The sequence below is a fragment of the Uloborus diversus genome, chromosome 7 (genome assembly GCF_026930045.1).
Source record: "Uloborus diversus isolate 005 chromosome 7, Udiv.v.3.1, whole genome shotgun sequence".
Taxonomy (NCBI): Eukaryota; Metazoa; Arthropoda; class Arachnida; order Araneae; family Uloboridae; genus Uloborus; species Uloborus diversus.
The window spans coordinates 72,531,875-72,558,969 of NC_072737.1; the positions used below are offsets into that span (position 1 = coordinate 72,531,875).

At 32.1% G+C, this 27,095-nt stretch overlaps 1 protein-coding gene across 3 annotated transcripts in view; it reads right to left on the reverse strand.

Annotated features, from left to right (window-relative positions):
* Positions 1-27,095, reverse strand: part of LOC129227005 (uncharacterized) — an 82,055-nt gene that overhangs the window by 47,897 nt on the left and 7,063 nt on the right. The window contains exon 2 of one of the 3 annotated variants that reach the window (XM_054861633.1): positions 14,581-14,682. The exons of 1 other annotated variant lie outside the window; for it this stretch is intronic. The gene's annotated coding sequence lies outside the window, so the exon portion shown is untranslated. Of the gene's footprint in view, positions 1-3,122; positions 3,264-14,580; positions 14,683-27,095 lie in introns of those variants that run through there. One more of the 3 variants, XM_054861634.1, reaches the window with a different exon arrangement.

Genomic DNA, 27,095 nt, shown 5'->3' on the forward strand with positions numbered 1-27,095 from the left:
AGTTATGATTAGGTATTTATGGAAATTTTGATCAGAATTAGGATGAGGATAATTAGCCATTTAAAAACTACATTTTCTGACTTAAGAAAGGTTCAAACCCACAGCGTTCGCGCTATTAACAGGACGATCTTAACAACAGGAGTAATGGACCCTTCCATTTTTTAAAAATATTTATACAAAATTGTACTACGATTTCTCATGCTGAAATTAATTTCATGTTTCCGAATTTCAACAACGGAACAGTACCTCAGAATCCAGAAAAGAGTTCAGATTATCCATAGACAACCTAAAGTAACTGCTGATCTACTTTCCAAATTTAGCGAATTCCAAGATCGACTTGGAGGGAGGAGAGTGATCCTTCCCTTGCTCTACCACTAGTAAAACCTAAATCAAAATTAAGTTTTTGTATATTTGCGCCTTTTGACGTTGCACTTATTTTAACAATGTCAACGCAATTGTATTTGATTTTAATGTTGTTCTGCTTTAAAAATTTGTAAGACATTCATACCAAGCAGTATCTGCAAATCTATAGTAATTTTTGTGAACATTTTTCAATAACAAAAAGCAAAAAGAATTTTTTACTCGAATATTAAAAATTGCGGAATTTCCAGCGATTATTTTGACACTTATTCGAATTTATTTTCAATAAGGAGCTTATATATATTTATAACAATACATATTTTTTCTCTAAGAATAGACATGGTCCAGAATATCGTCCTGATCGACTGAAAACGGGTCTGTAATCATCCGGGATGCTGCCTACCATTTCACGTTCGGATCCTACATTCAAAAAAAAAATTAGTTAAAAAATCCGTTAGAAAAAAAAGTAATTAAAAGATTTATTTCGACCTTGTGGCCATGAGGTATCGAACCTTGCAGTATCACGACGCTTTAACTAATTAACGCACGAACTAGACAATGCGTTTCTATTCCGGGATGCATATGAAGAACAGAATATGAAGTTTTTTTTTTTTTTTTTGGACAGTACACCCAAATCGTTTTTTTTTTTTCTTTTTCGTAGAAAGCGGTGAAACAAATATTTAAATTGATGCCTTACTTATGAAATTTGATAAAGTAATTAAAGAAATTTTGGCATTCCGAAAAAAAATGACGGAAACATAATTTTAAACAATTACTTCGATCTGATGGCCGTCAATACTAGTTCGGGGTGTAAACGGTTAAGACTGATTATATGCAAAACGTTCTCACTATGTGACTATTTCCAAATTTATTTTCTCAAAGGCAACGCCAGCTCAAGAATTTATAAAATACTCAAAACATTATTCCTCTTATGCAAGTTTCGTCACATTCGCTATTTTTTTTTAACTTTTACCTCTCTTTTAAGTTTTTTTTTTTTTTTTTTTCAAGTTAAGAATATATTGAAAAGTCTATTAAAATGAATTGACTCATGAATAAGTAACATAATTAAATGCATACGTTATTTAAAATCAGATGATAAGTGCTAACACATTTTTGATTATGTAATCCTCGACGAATGCACTTTTTAAAAATCAGTACATTTAAAAAATATTTTGAAAATTTATTTATAATAACTCTTTGAATTAATTGATTCTGGAACTATTAAGTTAACTAAAACTCATCATATAAACCCTTTCGACAGAACACCCACCTCCTAGGTGAATATAGTGTAGGTTATTAGTTATACTTAGCTGTCCGTGAAATTTTAATCGGTCTGAACACTGTACGCACAATGTCGAAATAAAATTTAAAATGTTTTCCCCATTGTATTTTATTTAAGTTGTGCCACCACAAAAAAAATTTCTGACTCTCTGTGAATCAAAATGTGAAAAATACAAAAACAATTTACCCGTCTAAGAGATGGAGTTCCTGTATCGCTCGAATAAAAATGTACCGCTCAATACCACATATCAAATAATAATAATAATAAATAAATAAATAAATAAATATCCTCATATAAATAATAGTCGATTTTCGAGTAACGCGCGTCCAACAATGAAACTCGCTTCAAGGCATGATAATTTGATAATATGGTTTGGTAATGTATAACATGCAGGGATATACTTGATCGTGACAAGGCTGAACTCGATCCGGCAACTCAACTGTTTTACTGGTAAGACTGTGTCATTTCAAGGGAATGAAGAAACGAAAAAATGGTCAACAATAAACGCTACCTACTAGAGTTTAGGGTTCATCCACTGGAGTTTGGGTTACAATTTCAGCTATCAAAATTTTACCAAACAGGCAATGGCTTCGATCAAATGTAGAAGCAATTTTCACCCGTCATACCTTGACGGGCGACTTTCCAGTAATAATAAAAATGATGTTGGAAGAATGAAAGAAATTCAAGATTTTACGCAATACTATTTTTTACAGATTAATTCTCAAATACTATAATATTCACAAAAAAAAATCAACGTTACAGTTATTGTTTGTATTTTGTTGTTAAAGTTCATAATGTGTAGTTGATAAATATCCTTCCAAATTGTAAAATTCTAAGTATGTGCTAATACTGATTACGTGGTTTGTACCTACCACTTAATAACAATGTCATTTAGATTTGTGCCGTTTTGTGGCAGGAAAAAATATTTATCTCTGATTTTTAAACACTAAGTTTTTAATTTTTATTTTTTGCTCCATTGTTTATTTATTTCTGTTCGAATTTTTGAAGTATGCCACTGAAGTCGCCGATGAGCTATATGTTCCGCTGTTAAAACCGATAAAAGACTGAAAACAATCTTGATTATATGACTCTCGGAAAATAAGATTGTCTAAATACAATCGCATACTAAAAGTTCATTATTTAACTGCAGTCGCATATTATTAAGTTTCTCAAGGAGTTCAATTCATTAAGTAAAGTGAAGTAAAGTAAGTTAAGTAAAGCTGAAAAAAATTATTTGAACTCGAATCCTCGACCAATTTAATTTATTAAATACAGTCCCACTTATTTGAATGCGTGGATTTAGTCTGATTGTACACAACTGTCGACAAAGACTTTTAATACAGTCGTTTCTGTAGGTTAATTGCTAAAATTAAATTCGATCTATCTTTTTTACTACGCGACTGTCGACAAATTCAAACTATTAGACAAAGTCGTATGTCTAAGATATGTTAAAGTTTATAAGACATTAAAAACTTCTTACTAAGCAGCTTCTTTAGAAAAAAAAAGCAATTATCCTTCTAACATTGATAACTGCTTAAGTTTTATCGCTGTGACATCTCGAAGGCGAAAAGTGAATCAAATGGAAACCATTTCCAGAAAAAGTGCGCTTAAATACCACTGGAACGTTACGTAAAATGAAGCGAACGAAATAAATAAAAGCTTCAAAAATCATATTGACTGAAGCCTATTTGAAGATGTTCAGGTGGAATACTCTGGAATCACGAGGATAAAGTTAAACACATAAAAATGGGTAAAGCAAAGAATCTATAAAGTTATTGATTTTATGGACAAGATCTGTGATTGTGTTTAAAGTGTACAAAAGAAGAATGATTTGTTCCTGCAAAGGTAGTAACAGAAGTAAACAGCGTTGCTGAATATTTGCTTAAAGACACGTAGAAATTTTAGACTGCTTTTGTCAAACATATTAAATTTTTGAATTCGCTCTATTTTTTATAAAATGATAAACTATTAAAAAGCAGATGAAAATGATATATGACTTGATGAAAAATGATATACTACTTCAACAGTCATAAAATATGTATCAAATGGCAGTTTATACAGTAAAATTGATGGTTGGTTGCTATACCTCGTAATTGAGCTGTCTTTAGGTTACCTGTTAAGATTTTCTAATTTTTCCTATTAACCGCAAATACAGGACAATCAATCCTATGAGCTTTGAGAAAAGTAGGTTTCTTCCTATAAACTTAGGGGAAACTAGGAAGGTTTGACCCATAAAGAGACTTGACCCATGAGGATTTCTTTCCATGAAAAGGATATTTACGGAAAACTTTAGACATATTATTGGCTTACCAATCACACAAAAGTATTTTGCTGGGCGAAACCATTTCAGAATGTTCAGTGGTTTTCAAGAAATTTATGAAGATTTTGGAATTTGTTGAATTTTAACCTCCAGTTTTAAGGGAAATGAATTTCAAAGTGTTTATGTTTTAATCACTTTTCTAGCTATATATTGATAGGTGGTAGTTTTAAATAACGTTGCTAAAAAATTATGGAAAACAAAAGAAAGCTACCTTGGATGCTTTGACCCTAGCTAAGACTAATTTGAGGTTTTTGTTTAATTTGATGTTTTTTCAATGAATTTTTGCTAATAAATAGCTGAGATTTTATGATTGAGGCCTAATGGTTTTATTTTAATTAAGTAATGACTCTAGTATTGTGAACATGAAGGCCTGATTTTTTTTTTTTTTTTTTTTTTTTTTTTTTTTTTTTTTTTTTTTTTTTTAACTTAATGAATAGCTAAAGTATTTCGGTCTAATAAATTGTTTTTATTTGACAATAACTAAAATACTAATAATCTTTAAGCCCAATGATTTGTTATTTATTAAAACGGCTTAAATATTGTTTAGGTCTGAGCTGATAAAGTTTTGAATTAGACGTCTGCCCTTCTGCTGATGTGGAGTAAGATTTATTTAAAAAAAATATATATGTAACACTTCACCTAAGGAGTGAACATTTGTTCATTCACTTCAAGTATCAATTAAAAGCAAAGTTTTAAGCAAAAAAAACCATCGGACTTGCGTTTTTGATTTCAGTATTTATGAGTTTTCTTACATTCATGAAGGGGGATCACGTCTCCCTAGGTGTTGGGTCAAGTCTCCCTAGATCAAGGGGGGATACTTGACCCATATGCAGAAGTTAGGAACATAGTTTTTTTTTTTTTTTTTTTGCTATTTCTACTCAGAGTTATGCTATTATTTTTATTTATAATTATTTGAAAAATGGCAATATATGTATATTTTTTATTTCGTTCTTACAATTCAAAAAAAAAAGGGAAACAAAAAAAAAACAAAAAATGGGTTAAGTCTTAGGATCTAAGAGACTTAGAGTCTAAGTCTTAAGTCTTAATTGGGTTAGTTTCCGCTTTTCTATTTTTTCGCTATAGTGAACAATTTCGATATAATGCACCGAAATTGTTCAAAAACAAAATTCGCCTGATACAATGCAACGAGCAAAGCTTTCACAGCCGAGTGGTATAAAACAAACATACTAAACAAAGTCAATTTTACTAAGGCTATACCTGAGCTGTCAAGTTGATAAAATAGAGAGAATAACTTTTTATGAACCATAAATCATTTTTACAGAATTGAAAACATACAGTAAAAAAATATCTTCTAAATAAATATGATGTCTAATTATCATAATTACTATCAACAGCAAAATTGTTTTTCATAAGCAAGTAAAATTAGTCAGTATTTGAAATAGACTGAATTATCTGAGAAGATTTTGCCTCGTTTTCCTAGTTAACGTTTGTAATTTCCCTATAACAGCTATTCGATTAATTTCGCCCTTTCTGAATTTAAGGACTTGTATTTTGAAACATATATTCAGAACAGTTCGAGCACCTTTTTAAAGAATTTCACTAGTTTGTTTTCTTCCCCTCCCACAAAATTTCTTCACCGACCGGTTAAAAAATAAGCTGCATTTAACGCACTTGCTTATCATCACAGCAAAACTTGTTCTTCTGCAGAAAAACGCAGTTATAATAGCATTAATTATTTCTGGCATGATATCCTATTTATTTGAGCTCATTAATAATTTTTTTGGTTATTTTCGAGCAGTTGGGAAGTAGTATGAATAAGTATATGCACGAGAGAAATGTATGCGTATGGCGTTAGACAATAAAATAAAATGTAATCTTGTAACCAACCAACGTTTTTCTAGCCCAAATGTCAAAAATATTTCCCAAGCGTGTTTAAGAAAAACCGTTTTTATATGCCAAAAGAGTTCGAGCATCTGGACACTAAACAGCAGTCCCAAAATTCCTTGATATTGCACTTCTGACGTAATGTAATGCAAGATGGATTTCTTGTAGCAGAAAGACACGCGTATACACAATACGTTTTTTTAACTTGACAAGAATGTTATGGATCATTCTTCAAAAAGTGTAACTTTTCTGTCACACGTCTTTTACAAAAAAAATTTAAGGAACGATTAATTTACCAATGATTTTTAATTTCATCAAAAATATATCTATTTAATCCTGCCAACATTCTTTTAATAATAATTTTTATTTTAGTATATTTTTGGTTAACAACATATGAATTCTCACCTCTGTGGCATGTCACACACCTTGTGGGGCTGTTTATGTTGCTTAATTACTTATTTAATTAAAAGTGCATACTTATTTATTTATTGTTCCTTTCACAAGTGTCTCAAATACTAATTTGTTTAAGTATATTTAATTTTTTAATATTGTGTTTTAGTTTGTTTTAGAAGGATAAGGACTCATGCCACACAATAAATTCTCACCTCGTTACCTAAACTCAAAATGCCATTCCTCGTTAACGCGTGGCAGGAATGACATTAAATTTTATTTTCCATGATACAAGGCCCCCCTTGTTTATTTTCAGCTATAGTTGAAGTTGTGAGATTTTTGTTTGAAAACAAGAAGATAGATTTTGCTTTAAAAACTTAGTGTGGTTATTCTAACTTCTCAACTCCGTAAACTTAAATTTCAGGAATTTAAATTAATGCAAAAAAAAAGGAGTGAGCATGTTTTCATATGCAGATTGTAGCAACGAAGAAAAAAATTTCCATGAAAAATGTATCTATTAGGCCTATATTAATAGAAAGATCCTCACCTCCGTCACAGACCTTATCAATGTCATTATTCCTGAGGTGAAAATAAAAAATGGAGGGGAAATACATCAATAATAGACATTCTGCCAAATTTATAAATTGCCTGTATATCCTCAAACTTACTAAACACTATTTTTAACATACATTTGAAATTGCTAATTAAGCCGTACTTTAATTAAGATAGCTTAATATTATATTCTCACTAATCATTAAAATAGCTTATTGTTCGCACAATTCATAAAATTACTACTTTGAAATGAAATTGACCTCGATTTTTACACATTAAAAGTTTTTTTGTTTCTTTTTTTTTTCCATTTCCGTCAACAAGGCATTTTTTATTTATTTTATTTATGAGTGAAATAATTGGAATTTAGCTGGGCCATTGTTTATGGTTTTTTCTAGTTGATAACACTTTCATGTGAGAATGAAAAAAAAAAAAAAAGAAAACAAAGCAAAAGGTTTCGAAATTGGAAAATATTTGCGTTCAAAAATTACTTCTTCTGGAGAATGACACACATCTTATATTTGGTTTTCATACAAAGGTAAACGTTTTCTGCAACCCATCATCTTGTAACTAAAATACTTATTCAGCCCTTTATCCTTAGTTGGAAATGGTTATCCATGTTATTAATATTATTATAATACTTATATTTACTGTTTACGGTCACATTGCTTATTTTTGATTTTAATGGCTCTCAAGGGGAAAAAATTATAAACATGGGTGGCTATCACTATTATCATCCTTTAGAGCTTTATGCTCTAAAAGACGATTTCCATAAAAATTTCCGACATACAATATGCCTTTTAGGGAACGCTACCGAACTTGAAAGTTTTGAAAATTCAATATTTTAAAAAAATCCATCATTTTTATATGCTAAAATGAATTGCAAATAGTTTATTTGTTAACAAATAGAAATTGGGGACGATAAAACTTTTTAATACAATAAATTAAAATAATTTAAATAATAATTACGATTAAATAATAATTATAGTTTAAATAATAATTAAGTAATAATTACAATAATTTAAAATCTTTCAGCAAACAGCTATGGAAACTGACAGTAATGACGTCGTAACCCACCACGTGAACAAAGTCTTAAAATTTATTTTAAAACTGAAACATTTATTATAGCTTGAGTTAAAGTGTATCTTTAGTCCTTGAATTCATAATTTATTCTTTAAATAAGACTCTACTTTAAAAAAAAACTAATAATTTCATTTCACTGAAATTTTACAATTAATAACTCATTGCATAAAAATCTCTTCTTTTTTTACTTGCCAACATCGAGGTTGTACTGCACCGAAACTTGCATGAAGTATTTGAGATTTCAATTCTTTTGCATCTTGTAAATTTCTCAATTATTTTTTGAGTTAGAAGCTATTTTAACGTCACTACTTTAAATCTGCTAATTTTATTCTTTATTTTAATAGATTACCTCTAAATATTGGATATTTGGAAATTAGAGGGTACGTTATATTGTTTTATTTTAAATTTAAATTAAAAAAATCAAAACAATGATTGACGGTTTGAGAAAACTAAACAGACTGTGACGTGTTTCAAAGTTTTTCTGAAAATGCTATTTATAGGAATAAACCATCCGTCGCAATCTTACCCCGTCGCGCGGCTAGTTGCCTATGAGCAATTCCATGTCGGAAAAATCACCTACTTGACCTCCCCATTTCCGATTTCAATAAATTTGGCATGAAAGACACATATGACAATATAAGTAATGATGCCCATTGTTAGATTTTTATGTTGAAAATGTTTTGAAATATAAGCTAGTAAAAAAACTCAAAATGTGCGAATAAAATGAAAGTGTGTTCTTAAATGTAACGTTAACCCTAGTTATAGAAGAATAAAAATTCAAAACATATTGTAAAGCTAAGTATTAGAGCTTTCTATTGATATGTAACATAACCTTCTTACGATAAACTTAAGTTTTACGGTTATTCATCGTGACGGGGTAATACTGTGAAGGATGGTTTACCCCTATTAATAGTATTTTCTGAAAAATCCTGAAACACATCAACTTTAGTTTGCTTAGTATTTTCAATCATTATATCATTTTTTGTAATTAAAATCTTTACTAATAATAAAGCTGAAAGTCTCTGTGTCTGGATGTCTGGAGGATGTCTGGATGTCGTCTGGAGGATGTCTGTATGTCTGTAGGATGTCTGCATCTCTGTAACGCGCATAGCGCCTAGACCGTTCGGCCGATTTTCATGAAATTTGGCACAAAGTTAGTTTGCAGGATTGAGGCAAATCACCTCGAAGCGATTTTTCAAAAATTCGATTTTGTTCTTTTTTTACTTCAATTTTAAGAACATTTTCCGGAGCAAAATTATCATAAGATGGACTAGTAAATTACGAAATTATCATGACGTGGAATGGGAGAGCGAATGAACATAGCCAATTGGCGAGAAATTCGTCATCTATTATTTGTAAATATACAGGCGAACCGAATGACCTTTTAATTTTCAACTACGGGCAAAGTCGTGCGGGTACCACTAGTTTTAAATAAAAGGATATATTGTACCCTCTAATTCCCAATTATCCGCTATTTAGCGTAATATTTCATCCCTTTAAAAGTGTTTAGTGTCGATAAATAAAAAAAGGGTCCAGTATTTTTAAGTGTGCAAAGTTTTATTCGAATCGGTGATTCACACGTAGGTAGGTTTGCTAGTTAGTGATTGCTCTAAAGTTTTGGAGAGATGTGTTGAGAATTTTGAAGATATATTAAATGGAAATAAAAATCCCGTCTCTCTTGCTTTTCCTCAGGAATTAGCTGAGCCAGATCTCAGGAATCCACCAGGTTTGAGGAACTCTGGAGTTGTTGTTAAAGAACTTAAAACTGCATAGCACCTGGAATTGATCTCATACTGACTGAACGTTTCAAATTTGGAGGACCAAAGGTGATCGAGTTCATTCATAAGATTATTCTGCCGTGTGCAGTTAAATGACAGTATCTGCAGAAATGAGTTTTTGAGATATTTGAAGAAACGCGTTTTGGATTAATATTAGCAATAGGGAAATGTTGGAATTAGACTTCTTTTTAGCACCTTTTTTTCAGCGGAAACCAAATAAGCGAATTTGTACAATAAAGATAATGTATAATAGATGACAAAAATTCAAAAAAAGAAAAAGGAACTGAAAAATTTGCAGTTACTGCCCTTTAACTTCACACGGCAATGTTCAGATTATACCAGACTGAAAGTTATAGGGTTTCTGAAGTTATACCAGAGGGCTGGCATTAAACCGTTTTGTGTCCAATCCACAAAAAAGGAGGCCCCTAAATTTGTGATAACTATAGAGGGATTAGCTTACTTTGCAGTTGTTACGAAGTTTTTGTCGAAGACTTGTCTCTTAAGTAGATGATATTGTTGAAGACTATCAGTGTGATTTTTGTTCAGGTAATTTTGTCGTAGACCATATTTTTATCTTGAGCAGATACTGGAAAAACCATATGAATTTTTTTAACATTGATTAGCACCTTTTATTTATCGACTATAAAGCGACCTATGATTACATCAACCTCAGTGAATAATTGAAAAACATCAAAATTTTTAGTAACCTATTGATTTTTGTTAACTTGATAAATATGTCACTTAATGCGACTTACTGCTAAGTTTTGGTTCTGGGGTTCTCCTTTGATAGTTTTTCGTCGACAGAAGAGTTAGACAGTGTGATGCATTTTTGTGTCTCTGATTCAAAATTGCCTTAGAAAGTGTTATCAAAAATTCTGAAATCAGCAACAGTGGAAATGTTTTCAATAAGTCTGTCCAATTGCTTACATTTACCGATGACAATATGCTGGTAGTCAGATGCAATTAATTCCTTATGGAAGCTTTTAATAGCAATTTCGAAAGAGGTTGTTCCGATGGGCTTTATATAATAAACCAAGATAAAACAAAATGGCAGATTTTTTTTCCTCTCGTATTTACCTTGTGTTTGGGGACTAGAAGTTTGAAACAGTTGCATATTTCATTTACTTAGGATCGTTGTTCACCCAGAACAACGATATTTTTCTGCAAATACGAGACGCATTGCTGCAATTGCGAGACGGACAACAAAGTTATCTCTATACAGGACTGTTACTGGTCTCGTTCTAACTTACTCTGAACATGTGGGAGGAAATACTGTTGGGTACCTTTCATCGTAGAATCTTAAGAAGCATCTTTGGAGGAATTCACGAAAGTGGAGTCTGGCGTAAAAGACGCAATATTAAACTGTACAATCTATTTAAGCGCCCTCGTGTTCACATTATTAAGATTAGTCATTTACATTGAGTCGGTAACATCATTCGCCTTGCAAATAGCATTACTCTAAAGAAAGTTTTCATAGCCAAACAAAGCTGCCTTGGATGGATGTTGTGGAAGAGAATTGCACTGTCCAAGATGAATCTCAGAAAAGGAGGAGACCGCCTTGGCTTTCCCTGGGCAGTCAAGCCGAGGATGATGATGATGAATACTCAGGGTTTTTTAATTTATACGAACTTTAGACCTCTTGCACAAGTGGCAGATATGCACCGATTTTACGTCTTTTTTTTTTTTTTCACTTTTTACGACTTCCCAACTTTTAACTTTCCCACCGTATTAGAGTTGGGGGGAAAATGTACTTATTCGGCCCACTATATTGTGTTTGTTTATAATTACTTTTTGTGTCAAAACTTTTAATATCTTGAATCTTCATGTTACTTCGAATACTTTCTTCTGATAGTCCTAAGTGTTCTCGTCTTATTTTTTGCACGGTTACTAATCTGTGTGCTGGAATTTGGAGGGGGAGGGGGTCTAATTTGATAGGGTTTTGATATCATCTGAGGGGGTTCTCCGTAGCATATGAGGGGGTGTGCGCCATCCTCCTTGGGGAAACCTCTGCTTAGCTGATACTTTTTTTCAAAGGAGATATAATGCTGGAACTTGACTCCCCTTACAAATATTTCTGGATCCTCCTCCCCACCACCTTTACGCAACGCACTCTTCAAATACGGAAGATTTATTTGCTGCACAATGTTAAATATTTCCTTTTATTTTTCAATGACAAAATGAAAAGGATTTAAAAGTAGTATTTTGCTTCAGCAATGCCCTTTACAGGTATTCTTCAGATAGGGAACTTTTTTTGGAACTTTTAATTCGTATATAAGCTTTTCGACGCAAATGTTTCATACTTTTTGTGTTAGTCTTGTTTTTAACGGAGCTCATTTTCCTGAATATAACTGTAATTAACTAGATGCCGTATAAAAAGTTTGATTTCATATTTTTTTCACTTTTTTTCATTTTAATATTTTTATGTCTTATTTCTGTACGTTACTTTGAGCAGTTTTACAAATGAAAGTATGCATCGAGAAAAAACGGTTACGAAAATATAAGTCTTAAAGGTGAAACGGGGACCCGCTGTACATTAGGGTGGGCCGAAAAAAAGATATTTTCAAGAAGCAACTTCTAATAGCAAAAAAAAGTTGTGTATTGCCATCCCAAACTTGGGAGAAATAACTAAAAAAATAATTATTATGTCTTCAGATCGCGCATTGGTAGCAAAGTTTGAAAAAAAGGTAAAAAATGGTCAATTTTCAAATATTTTTATAAAAATCCAAGTGTTCAAAATTTTTGTTCTAATCCCTTTTAAATACTTCTTTTTAATAATCTTTTAATATATCCTCGAAAATAATTACATTCCTTTACATTTTTTAGTGGCGCATAAGCCTCAAACTTACTTGAAATCAACCAAAAATCGACATTTTTAGCTTATTTTGTATATTGCAGCATTTCTTCTTTTAGATCCCAGTTTTGTATTTTTTACAGTAAATGTGCACTGTACAGCTCTTTGCTGGAACTGCAATTATATTGTGTTGCATTAACAACCCAGAACCCGCCCCAAGTAGGTGGTTGCACTTTGTCTTCCACCCTACAATTCCCAAGAAGACTGGACTAATTGGTAAGAATTATAAATTTGTAAAGTAACTTTCATAACACCTAATTAGTTTTAAACAAGTTTCTACGTTTTGATCAAGGCGTGAAGTTGGACTTACGACTCAGTTTTGGCACTGATGTTTGAAAAATATAAAGGTTTTCATAGAAATCCATCTCTTCCGTCTAATACCTCAAATGAATTTCTGCAGATTCACTGAACAGTTCCACGATCCATTCCACTTCCTCTGCGTGACATGGAAATTTTAAGAATACATACTTTAGAATACTTGTATAGTTTCTCGAAAGGACAAAATATTTTTGTTTTTCACATCATCACTAAAGCGGAGGAAGTAAACACATTGACCTTGAAACTGACTGCTGTAGTTCGAATCTTCAAATCTTAATATTGATGGAAGAAATTCTCTTGTAGCTTTTGAAATGTTTCTTGATTGGTATTTTTTTGCGTTGTATAGATACCCTACTATAATCCAACTCTTTTATATTTCGCATTTAGTGCATTTCCATGACCAGTAACAATTTTTAAAAAATAACAAAGTAAACATTTCATTGAATCACCGGATCCACGATGTTTGGAAGATTATCACACATCTGACTTGTAGATTTTGTAACTTTAAATAAATGTACAAGTCCATGTTTCACGGAAGTTTGCTCTTTTCTTTAAAATTTAAATTATATCAAACCATAGAAGCATAATTTTTAAAGATATTATTTAGGAGTTCCTTCATTCCACTAGTAGTTTAGTTTGAATATTATACAGACCCGGCATTCCGTTAGCACACGTTAACGAAAGCTAATGACTAAAACGTCTTACTTTTGTGGGAGCGAGATCAAGTCACATTTTCCTTCCTGTATTACATTAACAATATCCATCAAATACTTTTGCTCGCTTTTTAAGTCAGTTTCCAAAATTTCGATTTCTTCCGACCGAGTTCTTTCTAAGTTAAAAAAATTTAATTTTACAAAAACAGCTGATGCTTTACCCATAAATCAGTAACTGTCCTCTTTTACAACTTCGGCTGTAAAATGGGACATTAAACCGATTAGTGAGTCGGTAGGTGGGGTGTTTTTTGGGATGAGACAAGATATGGATTGTTGTGAAAACCTTTATGCTCGCGATCCTCAATGCAAATATTGAGTCTCAAGTCCAACTTCAAACCTTGATCAAAACTTAGAAACTTGTTTAAAACCAAATAGTTATTATTATTGCAAGTTACTTTACAAATGTACGAGTCCTGTCAATACGATTTTTCTTGGGAACTGCAGGTGGAACACCAAGTGCAACCACCAAATTGGGGTGGGTTCTGGGTTGTTAATATAACATAATTTAATTGCAGTTCCAGCAAACAGATGTATAGCGCACATTTACTGTAAAAAATATGCACAGCTGGGATTTAAAAGAAGAAATACTGCAATATACAAAATAAGCAAAAAACGTCGATTTTTGGTTGATTTCACGTAATTTATGCGTGAACTAAAAACTGTAAAGGAATGTAAATATTTTCAAAGATATATTACAAGACTATTAAAAGGAAGAATTTAAATGCGATAAGAACAAAAATTTTGAACATTTGGATTTTTATAGAAATATTCGAAAATTGACCACTTTTTACTTTTTTTTTTTCAAATTTTGCTGCCAATGCGCGATTTGAAGAAATAAATATTAATTTTTTTATATTTTTTTCCCATGTTTGGGATGGCAATACACAACTTTTTTTTTTTTTTTTTTTTGCTATTAGAAGTTGCTTCTCGAAAATTTCCTTTTTTCGGCCCACCTACTGTGCATTCCTCATTTTTTGTACGATACACTATTGCTCTCTCATTTTTAGTTTCCAAATGTTTACATACGCTTGCTTGTTATGTGTGAAGTGACATTTTTCATATCAAATTGTTTGATATGCACAAATACTTACTTTTAATGTTAAGTAATGGAACTTTTATATTCCGTGGCTCTATAGTATGCTGCTTTGTTCTTTCCCGTAAATAATGCTCCCGATTGACTTTTAAGATTCCGCCTGGAAAAGAACCACAGTTCAGAATTAGAATCAAATTCGAACTCAATGCCGGAATTTCGAACTTATTTTGCGTGTCTCTGTGCATGTTTAATTACCCCCCTTTTTTTCTTTAAGCCTAATGATATACAAACATTTTAACTCTTTAAATAATGCACACTTAAGCTTGGAATAATAGTATTTATGAACATTTGATTTTAAGGGAGCTTATTCGAACAATAAATAATTTGTAAAGGTTTCACTCTTCCATTGCTTATTATTGTAAAATTTCATTGAAGCGTTTAAGAATAGTAACATTTTCATAGCATTTTGTTTGTGTCGAATACAAAAATGACTATCATGAGTATCCTAAGTATCTCAGAACTATTTTTTAAAGTTGTCAAATGCAACAAGTTAGTAGTTCTTGGGTACGTCCGCATTATTCACCCGATACTAATGCACAATCATGTTTAAAATATGTTGAAGATTAATGTTTGTACATAGTCAATTCGCAAAAAAAAAAAAAAAAAAAAAAAAACTTTTCATAAGATTAAGATAACTATAAAACTTGAGTTCTCTAAAAATTGATCTTGTAATATGATCTTGTAACATATTCTGAAGAACCCTTAAAATGTTTTGCTTTGACCCCTAAAACATTTTTTGAACTTCGGAAAAAATGACACCACGTTGTTCTAATTTTGAGATTTCACGTAACTTGAGCTTGTTAAAGATGCTCTGCTAAGTAAATATTTGCTGATTTCATTAACAAACTTCAGTTAAATGTAAAACTTTGAGCCTACAAAAAATATTACTCAAAAATCATATTTAGAAATCTTAACAGCGAGGGAAATTTTTAGGGAAATATATAATACTCGTTCGCTGGGAATTTTAGAACATAAGAATCCAGCAAGTATGACACTTGTTACCAGTGGTGCCCACACGGAGGGATTATGGCGCAAGCTGCGCCATCAATGTTTTTTTTTTGGGGGGGGGAGGGGGGATTTTTTTAATTTAATTATTTTTTCTTCTGTTTATATTTTATTTCATTTATTTATTTAGTTAGTGTGTGTGTATGTCACAGGCGTAGCACAGAAACTTTTAATAAAATAATAGTAATTAAAAATAAAAAAATAAATAAAAAATATTTTAAAAAATAAATAAAATAAAAAAGAGAGCTAACAAAATAAAGAACAAAAAAGAGAAAGAGGGGTGAGAAAATGTTGGGGGGGGGGGGGGGAATTTGCGCCATTAAACTTGGGAAAGGGGGGATGGAGCCCCTGCTTGCTGCATCTTTATGGCACTTCCAAAGAAAACAACTTTATACAGTGTTATTGGTGATTTTGCTTCTGCTAACTGCAACAAACTGTGTTTTCTCCTGTGCACTTGATTTTTTTTTTTTTTTAGCTCAACAGTTTAGCAACTATCACTATTTACTCCAGGCGAATAATACCAGAAATTGCTTTTAAATACAGAAATCTCCGCTTCATTTCACCTGTTGGTATTTTTGAACATCTTTATCGAGCATGCTAAACATCTCAATATAGGGTGCAGTAAAACCAGTAAAGTTGAGCACCCTTATAAGTTTGCCACCTGTGTAAGTTAAGCACTTTTTTCATGTACAGAATTTCTCCAAAACCATTTAGATCAACCTCTTTACGTTTCTCACCTGGTTAAGTTAGCCACAAAAGTAGTGCACCGGAAATGGTCAGCATCCCCAAGTTTTACTGTATCTGAATATAACTACAAGTTAAAGAAAATTAAGAGGGTAAAATAAAAAACCCTGAATTAAAAATTAAGAAAAAAAAACTGAAGAAGGAAAACCGAACGATCATTTATTTAGTTCTAAATTTCCCTAAGCATTTTTTTTTTCTTTTTTTAAACATTTTTTATACTATACTAAGTCTAATATATTTTATGAAATCAGCGCAAAAGCGCTAGATAAAGTCAAATGTACTGTCCATATTAATAAGGAATTCTGCACTAGTAAGGGTTCTACTACATGAAATCCATGTTTTTTCATTTAGTTGTGGTGGTAAAGTTTGTCAAACGTATCTTTTTAACATGAAAAAAAAAATATTTTAAACAAATAAAGGTATTCATGTTATGCAAGGGAGAAGAAAAACACTTGATGACGTAGAAGAGGTAGTATTAAGTTAAGTTTATCAAAGTTTGAGCTTTTTTTTTGTGAATTTTCACTATTGATTTTAAGCACTTCAATAAAAGCTACTTTTTCGAACATTCAAAGGTATAAGAGAGATAAATTTAAGAACAATATTACAGAAGAAATTTCACGAATCTAAGTATGTAAAAAAAAATATAAATCTACATAAATAAAACAGAGAATATATGTGTGTGTATACAGGGTGTTGCATAACTAATGGTCCATACTGAAACGGGTGATAGACCTTGCCAAAACAAACAACTTTCACAATTCAATGTGGGGTTGGAACAGCAAACGGCGTTCCGGGAGAGGGTACTTGGCAATAAAGACCAAGAACAACAATATAAAGACAAAAAACCTTTAAAAATGCTTAAATAAGCGTCTGCAATCTGCAAAACAAGCTTCACATCAGCGATGCATTGAACAACGCACACGTTTGAATATTCATGTCATATCACAAAGGTCTGAATCTGGTGCACTTTTTCGGGAAAGGTCTTCTGGTTACGCGATAGGTGTCTCGTACACTACACCCCCATAGCATGCTCCAGAGAAAAAAAATCCAAGTAGGACAAATCGGAAGATCCGGGAGGCCCTCTCCCTTTATGGCCAATCATCGGTTCGGAAAGGCAGTTTCCAGGTAGTTTCGCAATCAGCTGATGCTCCGTCGTTTTGGAATGATATGATGCCTCGAACATTTGCTGGTACATGTTCATAAATGGAGCAACACCTGCTGGAGGAAGATACAGTAGGGGAGCGAGGGGCTTGTTGTAACGATTTTTACAAATGGTGTCATATCTTGAGATGTATTGGTTAAATTATCACTAGCTAAATTTTGATTGGTACTCTGACTATTCTTCTATGAAGTCTAATTGAAAAAACATCACATCTATAGGTATCTCTTTCAGGAAAAAAAAAATTCTAAAAAAGGGAACTGTTACAACTTACCCCGTACTTGGGTTTTGTTGTAACATCTATTTGGACATATAGTAACAACAATAAAAAAACATGAATTTTACATCATTAATAATTTATTCTCTTCACATTTTGCTTTGTTTTCAACAAATAATTAGGTATTTAACGAAAATAATAAGATATTTCTATTAAATGCATCTACTATTAAATAATTAACTGAAATACACATTTCTTTAGGTAATCAACAACTTAAATATTTCAGTTTTAAACTATTAATCCTTTTTTGCATTAAAATTCTACCATAGGTACTAATATATAAACTAGGCACTTCGAAATCACAATAAGTTAAATTATAAACCTCCAAATTAAGTATTTTAATTATCTCGTAGTTCTTACATCTTATAATAATCAGTCTGTTCATAAGTCTATTTATCAATGAATTCAGTCTTCATCTGAGTTAGTTTATACAAACAAAAGAAATAGTATCTCCTCCGACACATCCTACATGTGTCCACATCTTACATATAATACATTCAACCCAATCACCTTTTGAATGACGGTACCCTTCGCTGCAAACTAGACAATATCACTCTTCAGATTCAGAATTCGAATTCAAAACCCTTTTCTTTACTCTTTCTATTCCATCTTTATTGTTTGCAGATTTTTTACCTTTGCTTTTTCCCTTTACTTTTCCTTTATCTTTATCATCTTTTTTCTGCTTTCTTTTCATCTTTTCTTCATATTCCACTCTCAAAGCTTCTTTTTCAGATTTGTCTGTCAAAACAGTGGACTTTCTTTTACGCCTGTTATTTATATTTGTTTTCCATGATGGTGCCATTGGTAATGGTCTAATTTTCGATAGGGAAAATTTGTTTAGACCAGAGCAACTCGAAGTTGGTTCGTTTGCAGTTTCGAGATTCAACGATAAATTTTCAATCACATTTAGAGAATTTTCTGATTGTTCAGTGGGATCTGGACAATCAGTGACAAAAGAGGACGCAAAGTCACTGTCTTGGAAAATATCTACATTTAAAGGCCAAACACCGGAAGCTTTAAATCCCTTATTACATTACAAATAACATACAGCAATATGGGGCAAGTTGTAAGATGTTACAGAATACCTCGAGATTTTGTTACAATTAACCCCAAACCATAGTTTTTCATATTTAGCGTGTTAACTATTCAAACATCTTTGTAACCTTGAAAACTATGATAATACATCATACATAGATAAATGTTAATACGAAATAAAATATTGAAAGCTCTATTTAGTCAAAAATAATAAAGCTAACCAAAAATGTACGAAGGTCACAAAATACGTTACCTGCCAATAACGGAGGGCTAGCACACACCCACTCACTGCGTCGCCTGGCGGGACGCTGGCGGTGATGACGTGACGTGGTACATTATAACAGTAAGAATGAGTCAAAAAAATAGGTTAATAAAGTTCTAATTCTTAGTGAAAAATCACTGTTACTACTTACCCCTGCTACATCAAGCCCCTAGCTCCCCTACTTATGTTGATCTAAATAACGTAGTTATGAAGTTAAAAATAAAAGTTATCTGTATTCATATTGTTGTTCTTGGTCTGCTTCCCCATTTTTGCGAACCCATTACCCTCTACCGGCAGGCCGTTTGCATTCCGACCCGCACATTGCATTGTGAAAGTTGGTTGTTTTGGCAAGGTCTATCACCCCTTTTAGTATGGACCATTAGTTTTGCAACACCCTGTATATGTATGTTCTCTATACAAATCAACGGTTTACGTAGGATCTCGTCCAAAGTTGGCAGGGAGGTACTTGGGCACCCAAGAAGGAACGGAGGGGGGAGTCGAATGCCAAAAAGGAACCGAACCGTTCGAATTTTAATTTTAGGACCCAAAATAGTGTTTTTCTTATACGAGGGCAAAAAAATTCTCGCAAAATTATAGTAAAATATCAGTGGAAACCCCTATTTTTCTACATCAGATAAAATTTGTTCCAATGTGCTAAGGTAATCAGAACGAGAATTATAACTGGTTTTAATGAATTTTATGCTAAAATGTAGGTAAGCCTTCAATTAAAAACTCATTGATGATCACAATCATTGTTGAACAACGTTTTTTTTTAAATTTAATTTGTAGTGAGAAGAAAATCATCGAGAAGAAAGATCCGTTGCACTTTTTTTCGAATATGAACAAATAAATTCTTGCTTTTGTTTTGAGGCTAGTCCTGTAATTGGGAGATTTAAAAATTTTCCATGTTATTTATTATTCCAAAATTTGTAGGGACATTTTAGTGTTTTTTTTTTTTTTTTTTTTGTTCAAGCCTGTTGAACGTGCGTCAGTTGACCAAACTATTATTTTCGAGATAGACCGTGCAAAGTCGGGCGACGTAGCTAATACAAAAAAAAAAGTAAGAGAAACAATACAAAGACGGATAACATATTAAATTTTATTATAAAAAATTCATTTTAGACGTTTGCAAAATAAGACAATATAAAAGCAGCTCTTTTTTTGGACAAAAAATCATCTCTTTTGTTTTCGTTGCCAAAACTTAAAAGGAAAAAAAAATTCTTCTTTAAATAATATTTCAAAACGATATTTATAAATTTTCATCTAAATAAACGATTTTTAACAAAAAAAATGTTTGCAGATCTTTCTTGAGGTAAATAATAAACTATTCTGAATTGCCTTTTATTTTCGGTCACCATAAGTAAAAATAAGAAAAGAAAAAAAAAATCCTCCGTAGGCGTTGATGTAACAATATTAGTAATAATCATAATAACAGTAATAATAACTGTAAATTTTGGAACCTGTGTTTTTCAACATATTCTTGTTTACCAGCAATTTATAATTTGGCGTTAGCTTATTCAATTGCCACTTTTTCGGGACTAGCGTTTAACGGGGATTTTTAGAGACTATTGTCCTTATTCTGACGTAAATGTTTTCATCTCCCCCCCCCTCTTTTGTCTGAACATGATTGTTGATTATTCATCACTTAACTTTTATTTTCGAGACAGGTAGTGCAACGCCGGGCGATACAGTTAAGAATGAATAAAGTTCAAATATAAATTTGAATGGAGCCAGAGTTTATTTAGATTAGTCCAGGATCTGAAGGGGTTGAGCATGCATGGAAAGGCTGACGCAATATTATTTCTGATTATTGTTACAGGCACGATGGTGATCATGAAACCACATGTCGTCGCCCTCCTGGGTAGTCGACATCCCCGGGGAAAGCAGTGGGGGAGCCGTTTTCTAAAACACTCATAACTCGCGAACTATTTGAGATAAAGCACTAAAAAAAGTGGCAATCGACGCAACAAAACAAGGGCTTCATAAAAGCTAAATATAATTATGGACCTATCTTTGTTGGTTTCTGAGTAAAATTCCATTTTTCACAAACAAGCAAAATTTTTGAATAAAATGCGCAAAACAAACTTTTTTTGACCAAAATAAATTCCAAATCAAAATTGTTTGATTTGTTTTTTTCAAATAATGCCAAAAATATCATTATTCAGTTTGTTAAAATCATTTAAGTACTGTTAACGCGTTGAAAAACAAAATGACAGTAGCAAGCTCGAACACGATTTGCATTATAGTTCAGGATCTGAAGGGGTATTTTGAGTATGCATGGAAGACCTGACGCAAAATTATTTCTGATTAATGTCACAGGCACGATAGTGATTATGAAACCACATGTCTTCGCCCCCCTGGATGGTCGACTACCCCGAGGGAGGGGGGAAAGCAGTGGGGGAGCCGTTTGCTAAAACACTCATAACTCGCGAACTATTTGAAATAAAACACTGAAAAAAGTGGCAAAAGATGCAACAGAATAAGGGCTTGAAAAACCTAAATATGTTTATGGTCTTATCTTTTTTGGTTTTTAATTAAAATTCCTTTTTTAGCAGCCATGCAAAAATTTTGAATAAAATACGAAAAGCTTTTTTTTCAAAGATAAGTTCTTTTTTAAAATTATTTAACCGTTTAGGGAATCAATAAAACCTGAAATTTCATTATTCAGTTTGTTTAAAACTACTTAATTATTACCTACGTGAGCGTTAAAAAGCGAAATAGAAAATGCAAGCACTTGCTTAAGTTAGCGCATTGAATAAAACGGCAGTATGCTAAGGAGAAAAAAATAGCCTTATTATCCTTATAACGAACTATTCATTCTTCAGTTTACAAACTTATTCTAATTGCAAAGTATTTAACTATGGCTTTAATTTTGTTATATACTGCTTTAAATTTGAGAGGAACTAGGGAACCAGGCTCAGAGTAGTTTCAATTCAAATATTATTTTAATTTATTTCTATTAATTTGTGTTTTCAATTTGCACAAAAGAATATTGCGGGTATTGTTTTGCGGATATTGCTTTTTATAATTTACTCAACAAAGAACAATGATACAAGAAATAATATGTACTAAATAAATATAAAAAATGAGAAGCTTGAGCTTTTATGAAAACGAATATAAATATAAAATTATACACTAGAGTTCTAGTAAAACTAATTAAATAAAATTAGTAAAATAATGCGTATTCAAAAATAATTGTAGAATATCAATATGCATACATAAAGCATTAATATATCAGAAATTCTGAAAGCTGGATCATACTCTTTTTTGTTGATTTGTAATTGTTCTATTGAATCGTTCTCTTCCGAGTATTTTGTAGTTTATGGGGTTTTGCTTTAGCCTTAAAAACACAGTATTTACAGCAAGATGAATTATTAATAAAACATTTACAAGATTATTTACAGTTCTTGCCTGCGCAGGGTGGAATTAAACTCTCTGGTAACACTGGCTGCATCATAAGGTGTGGGGCTTTATTGTTTTATTTTCATTCAAGTGAAACCCAAACTTGGTTACATCTAAAGGCACTGCTAAGGTACAGGGGAATTGATTCAATAGTACAGTTGAGCAATACTTCTTAGCACATGTTGGAAAGAATTGCAGGAGCATGGTAAAGAGCTGATATATTATATTTATTTCTGATGGAAATGACAAGAAATTATTGTGTAATGTACTCTCCGGAACTTCTGGTTTTCAAGTTATGAAAACGACAAAGAGATGTATCGATCGTGTTTAAGGTCCACTCGTGTAGTTTGACTATTGGAGAGAAAATTTTATTATTTTTTATTTGGAGACCTGCAAAATCTTTGCTACATTTGAAAGTAGTGTTTGGGACATTATGGACCAGAGTCATTCATTCCATCGATAACTTGAACTTTGTTCTTAAAATAGGGTGCTTCTTAAAGAGTTTTGCTGCAAGAAGTATCATTTTCAATTACATTCACGAAATCGGATCTCGCGCTTTGTTTCAGTGAACCATTCTGATGAACCTAACCTAGCATTGGGCTTATTGTATGGGAATGATTTTTAGATGTACTAACATCACTTTTGAGCTAACGTTTCCCAGGTTAAATGTTTTTTTGGTTTTCTTTTGCAGTTTTGCAGTCGCTGTTGAAGACATTGCCATTGCAGGATTTCTCTGGATAAGAGACCATTCACATATTCTTTAACGTTCCACTGAAATTTTGATGCTGCTTTTGTGGCAATAGCCTCGCTCACTGTGTTTCATAACTCAGGTGTAAAATCTGCAAAAGGGTTATCCTGATCATTTATCCTTTCCGTAATTACTTCGTACTTGCAAACTTGCATGCTTTAATTTTTAAAAAAGTCCCATTGTGACCCATACTAAGCAGCTATAATGCGTTAAAGCTTAACTGGGACATTGTTTGATAATATTACGAAATAAAACCGCCAAAACAGGAGAGCCACAAAATTTACTTTGGTTTATGTCGAGTCTTCAAGGTACATTCCGCAAACTTGTTTTTTTTTTTTTTTTTTCCTTTGTAAATTGCCTCAAATGCTTTTTGAGCTTGCTTTCATTTCACTTTTCAACGCTTTGATAATATTTAAGTAATTTTAAACAAACTGGATAATGATATTTCAGATTTTATTGGTTCCTTAAATAGTTAAATAATTTTGATAGTTTGAAAAAAAAAGCGTATTTTATTCAAATTCTTTGCTTGTTTGCGAAAAATAGAATTTTACTCAGAAATTAACAAAAATATGATCATAGTCATATTTAGCTTTTATGAAGTCCTTGTTTTGTTGCGTCTCTTGCCACTTTTTTCAGTGTTTTATTTCAAATAGTTCGCGAGTTATGAGTGTTTTAGCAAACGGCTCCCCCCACTGCTTTCCCCCCTCCCCCGGGGATGTCGACCATCCAGGGGGACGAAGACATGTGGTTTCATAATCACTATCGTGCCTGTGACATTAATCAGAAATAATTTTGCGTCAGGTCTTCCATGCATGCTCAAAATACCCCTTCAGATCCTGAACTATAATGCAAATCGTGTTCGAGCTTGCTACTGTCATTTTGTTTTTCAACGCGTTAACAGTACTTAAATGATTTTAACAAACTGAATAATGATATTTTGGACATTATTTGAAAAAAAAATCAAACAATTTTGATTTGGAATTTATTTTGGTGAAAAAAATTTTGTTCTGCGCATTTTATTCAAAAATTTTGCTTGTTTGTGAAAAATGGAATTTTACTCAGAAACCAACAAAGATAGGTCCATAGTTATATTTAGCTTTTATGAAGCCCTTGTTTTTGTTGCGTCGATTGCCACTTTTTTCAGCGTTTTATCTCAAATAGTTCGCGAGTTATGAGTGTTATAGAAAACGGCTCCCCCACTGCTTTCCCCCCTCCCCCGGGGTTGTCGAACACCCAGGGGGGCGACGACATGTGGTTTCATAATCACCATCGTGCCTGTAACAATAATCAGAAATAATATTGCGTCAGCCTTTCCATGCATGCTCAACCCCCTTCAGATCCCGGTCTAGATTCCTAAATGAGTTCAATTACTTTTACATGCATTAAAATGTTGACAGTACTGCACCAAGTAATAATTGTGGAATAATTGTGTTTAAAAGCAGCATCTGTGTTGCGGTATAACTTGCAATCTATGTTTACAAAACAGAAAATTTATATATAGATACATTTACAGGTGTATGATGTATGGTCTCTATACAAATCCACAGTTTACGTTGTATCTTGATCCAAATTGACAAGGAACTACTTGGCTATACGGGGGGAGGAGGAAGTTGAAAACTGAAAATGCTCTAAACCGTTTGAAATCAAATGTTTGGACTCGAAAATGGCTTTTTCTACTACAAATAGCTATTGCATCGACGCAATATTTTTCTCATTAGAAAACCCTTTAAAAAAATCCTCTTATAAGACGTTCTTCCTGCGATTCCGAAGCAGGATACGCCTAAATTAAACACAAAAAATGTTAAAACAATTTTAGTTAAGAGAAAATCAGTTTTAAATTGGTCAGAGTCGTCTGCTCAAGCTAATTAGCGTTTTTGTTTTAGAGGTAGACCATGCAAGGCGGCGAAGATTAACTACAAAAAAATGTAGTTTTGTAGTTCTTTCGTCGTTTGATTTTTTCTTTAGTTTATTGTATAGCTCATACATTTTTAAGCTATGATTTTTTTTTTTAGGAATTCCTCTCACACATTGTTTGAAAACGGAAAACATTCGATTGTGCTCACCTCCCCGCCTCCCCCCCCCCCCATTTCCTTGGAGTGATTTTCAAAAATATGCTATTAGTACTACTGTACTTATCCATTCATACATTTCAGTATGCCAATTTATCCTTCATTTTTTCGAAACTACTTAATAATTACCAATTAGGTTTAAGATTAGGATAGATTAGATTCATTAATGAAACGCATACATGGCATAACGAACAGTAAACAAAATAGAATCAAGCTACACATACAACGTCAATTACAAAAAAAATCACAAACATTAAGAAATTCTAGATTGTAGTTCAACATGAGTTAGTAGAGTGCCAAAGGCACTGTCCGCCGTGTTATTTATCAGTATTATTTGGAGTAAAAATGCATAAAAATATATTAAACAAATAATATTTTTTCAAAAGAATTAGCACAATCTACACAAGTAGTAAACATTTCACATAAAACAATAATTTGTCTGTGTGACTCCAAAAAAAAAATAAATAAATAAAACCATTTACTCTGTGATTGAACATTTTATGAATAAAATCACAATACAACCCCCCCCCCCCCCCCGGTATTCTAGTTAATACATTTTATCAGTTAAAAGTTAATTATTGATAGATTTTTTTTTTTTTTTTTTTTTTTTTTTTTTTGTATATTTAGAGGTAAATTTGCTTCAAACAAGGTTTGTAGGAAAAAGCTTTAAATAAAGATTATGTATAGAAAATATCTTTTCTATTTTAACACTTTTCAACTCAATTTCGAACAGTTCAAGCCCCTTAACATAAGCGGCTACGGAGAAACTGAAAGTCAATATATATTCTTAACTTAAAGGCGGATTTACTTCAAAGTTTGTTAGAAATAGCTCTTGACGAGCAACTCCTGACTCCGACTCTGACTCTTGTGCTCAAAAATTAGTCGGACTCCGACTCCCCGACTTGGAATCTGATTTCGTAGTTTTGGCAAACATGTATACACGGAGCAAAACTGACTGATTCCGATTCTTGGAAATTTGACTCCGACTCCTTTATCCCAAAAGAAGTTCGACTCCGACTCCCCAAAACATTGGCGGAGTTGCGGACTTGAAGGGACATAACCGATTCCAACTCCGAGTTTTTGAATTGAAAATTTTTGACTCTCTAATCGGACTATATTATCTCAAAATGAGATTGACTCCGACTCCGACGCCGTGGCTTTTGCTGAAAAATAGTTAGTGTTCATGTAATTTGTTTTCATTTTCACTCTAAAGTTTTAATTTATGCATACAGTTTTTGGCGGAAATATTCGGAGTCCATTATGTTTCTGCTAAATAAATGCACTGACCATTTTTTGTTCGACTATGAAAATTATTTCTTTAAGTTGACATTTAATTGGTTTTAATTATTTTTGAAAGTTTATTAATTGATTTTTGAAAACAAAATGGCAACAGGGGAAAAACAAACGAATTTTTTTTGATATGATATATTTATTTTAATGAGATTAATACTTTTAATTCTGTTTTTTTCTTTTTGATAGCGGTTAAGGATTTTTTAATGGAAAAAAGGTATTAGCTGCTTTGTTTAAAAGATGCTGCTACTTTATTTGTTCGTTTATTTATTTTTTACACATCTAGTTCTTTAGATGAGTGAGGCATATTTTATTCCTAGAAATCAGCTTAAAATAATAAAAAAAAAATACATTTGAAATAATTCGCGATTTTAGCTAATTTTGAGAATATTGATCAGAACCTAGAAAATCGATATTAGTATACAGAAAAGTATGCTTGCTTGGTTTTGGGAGAAACTTCTTGTTAGTAATCGTTTTATTTGGTTTTATAACTTTATATTGTTTTGCTGAAATTCAAATATC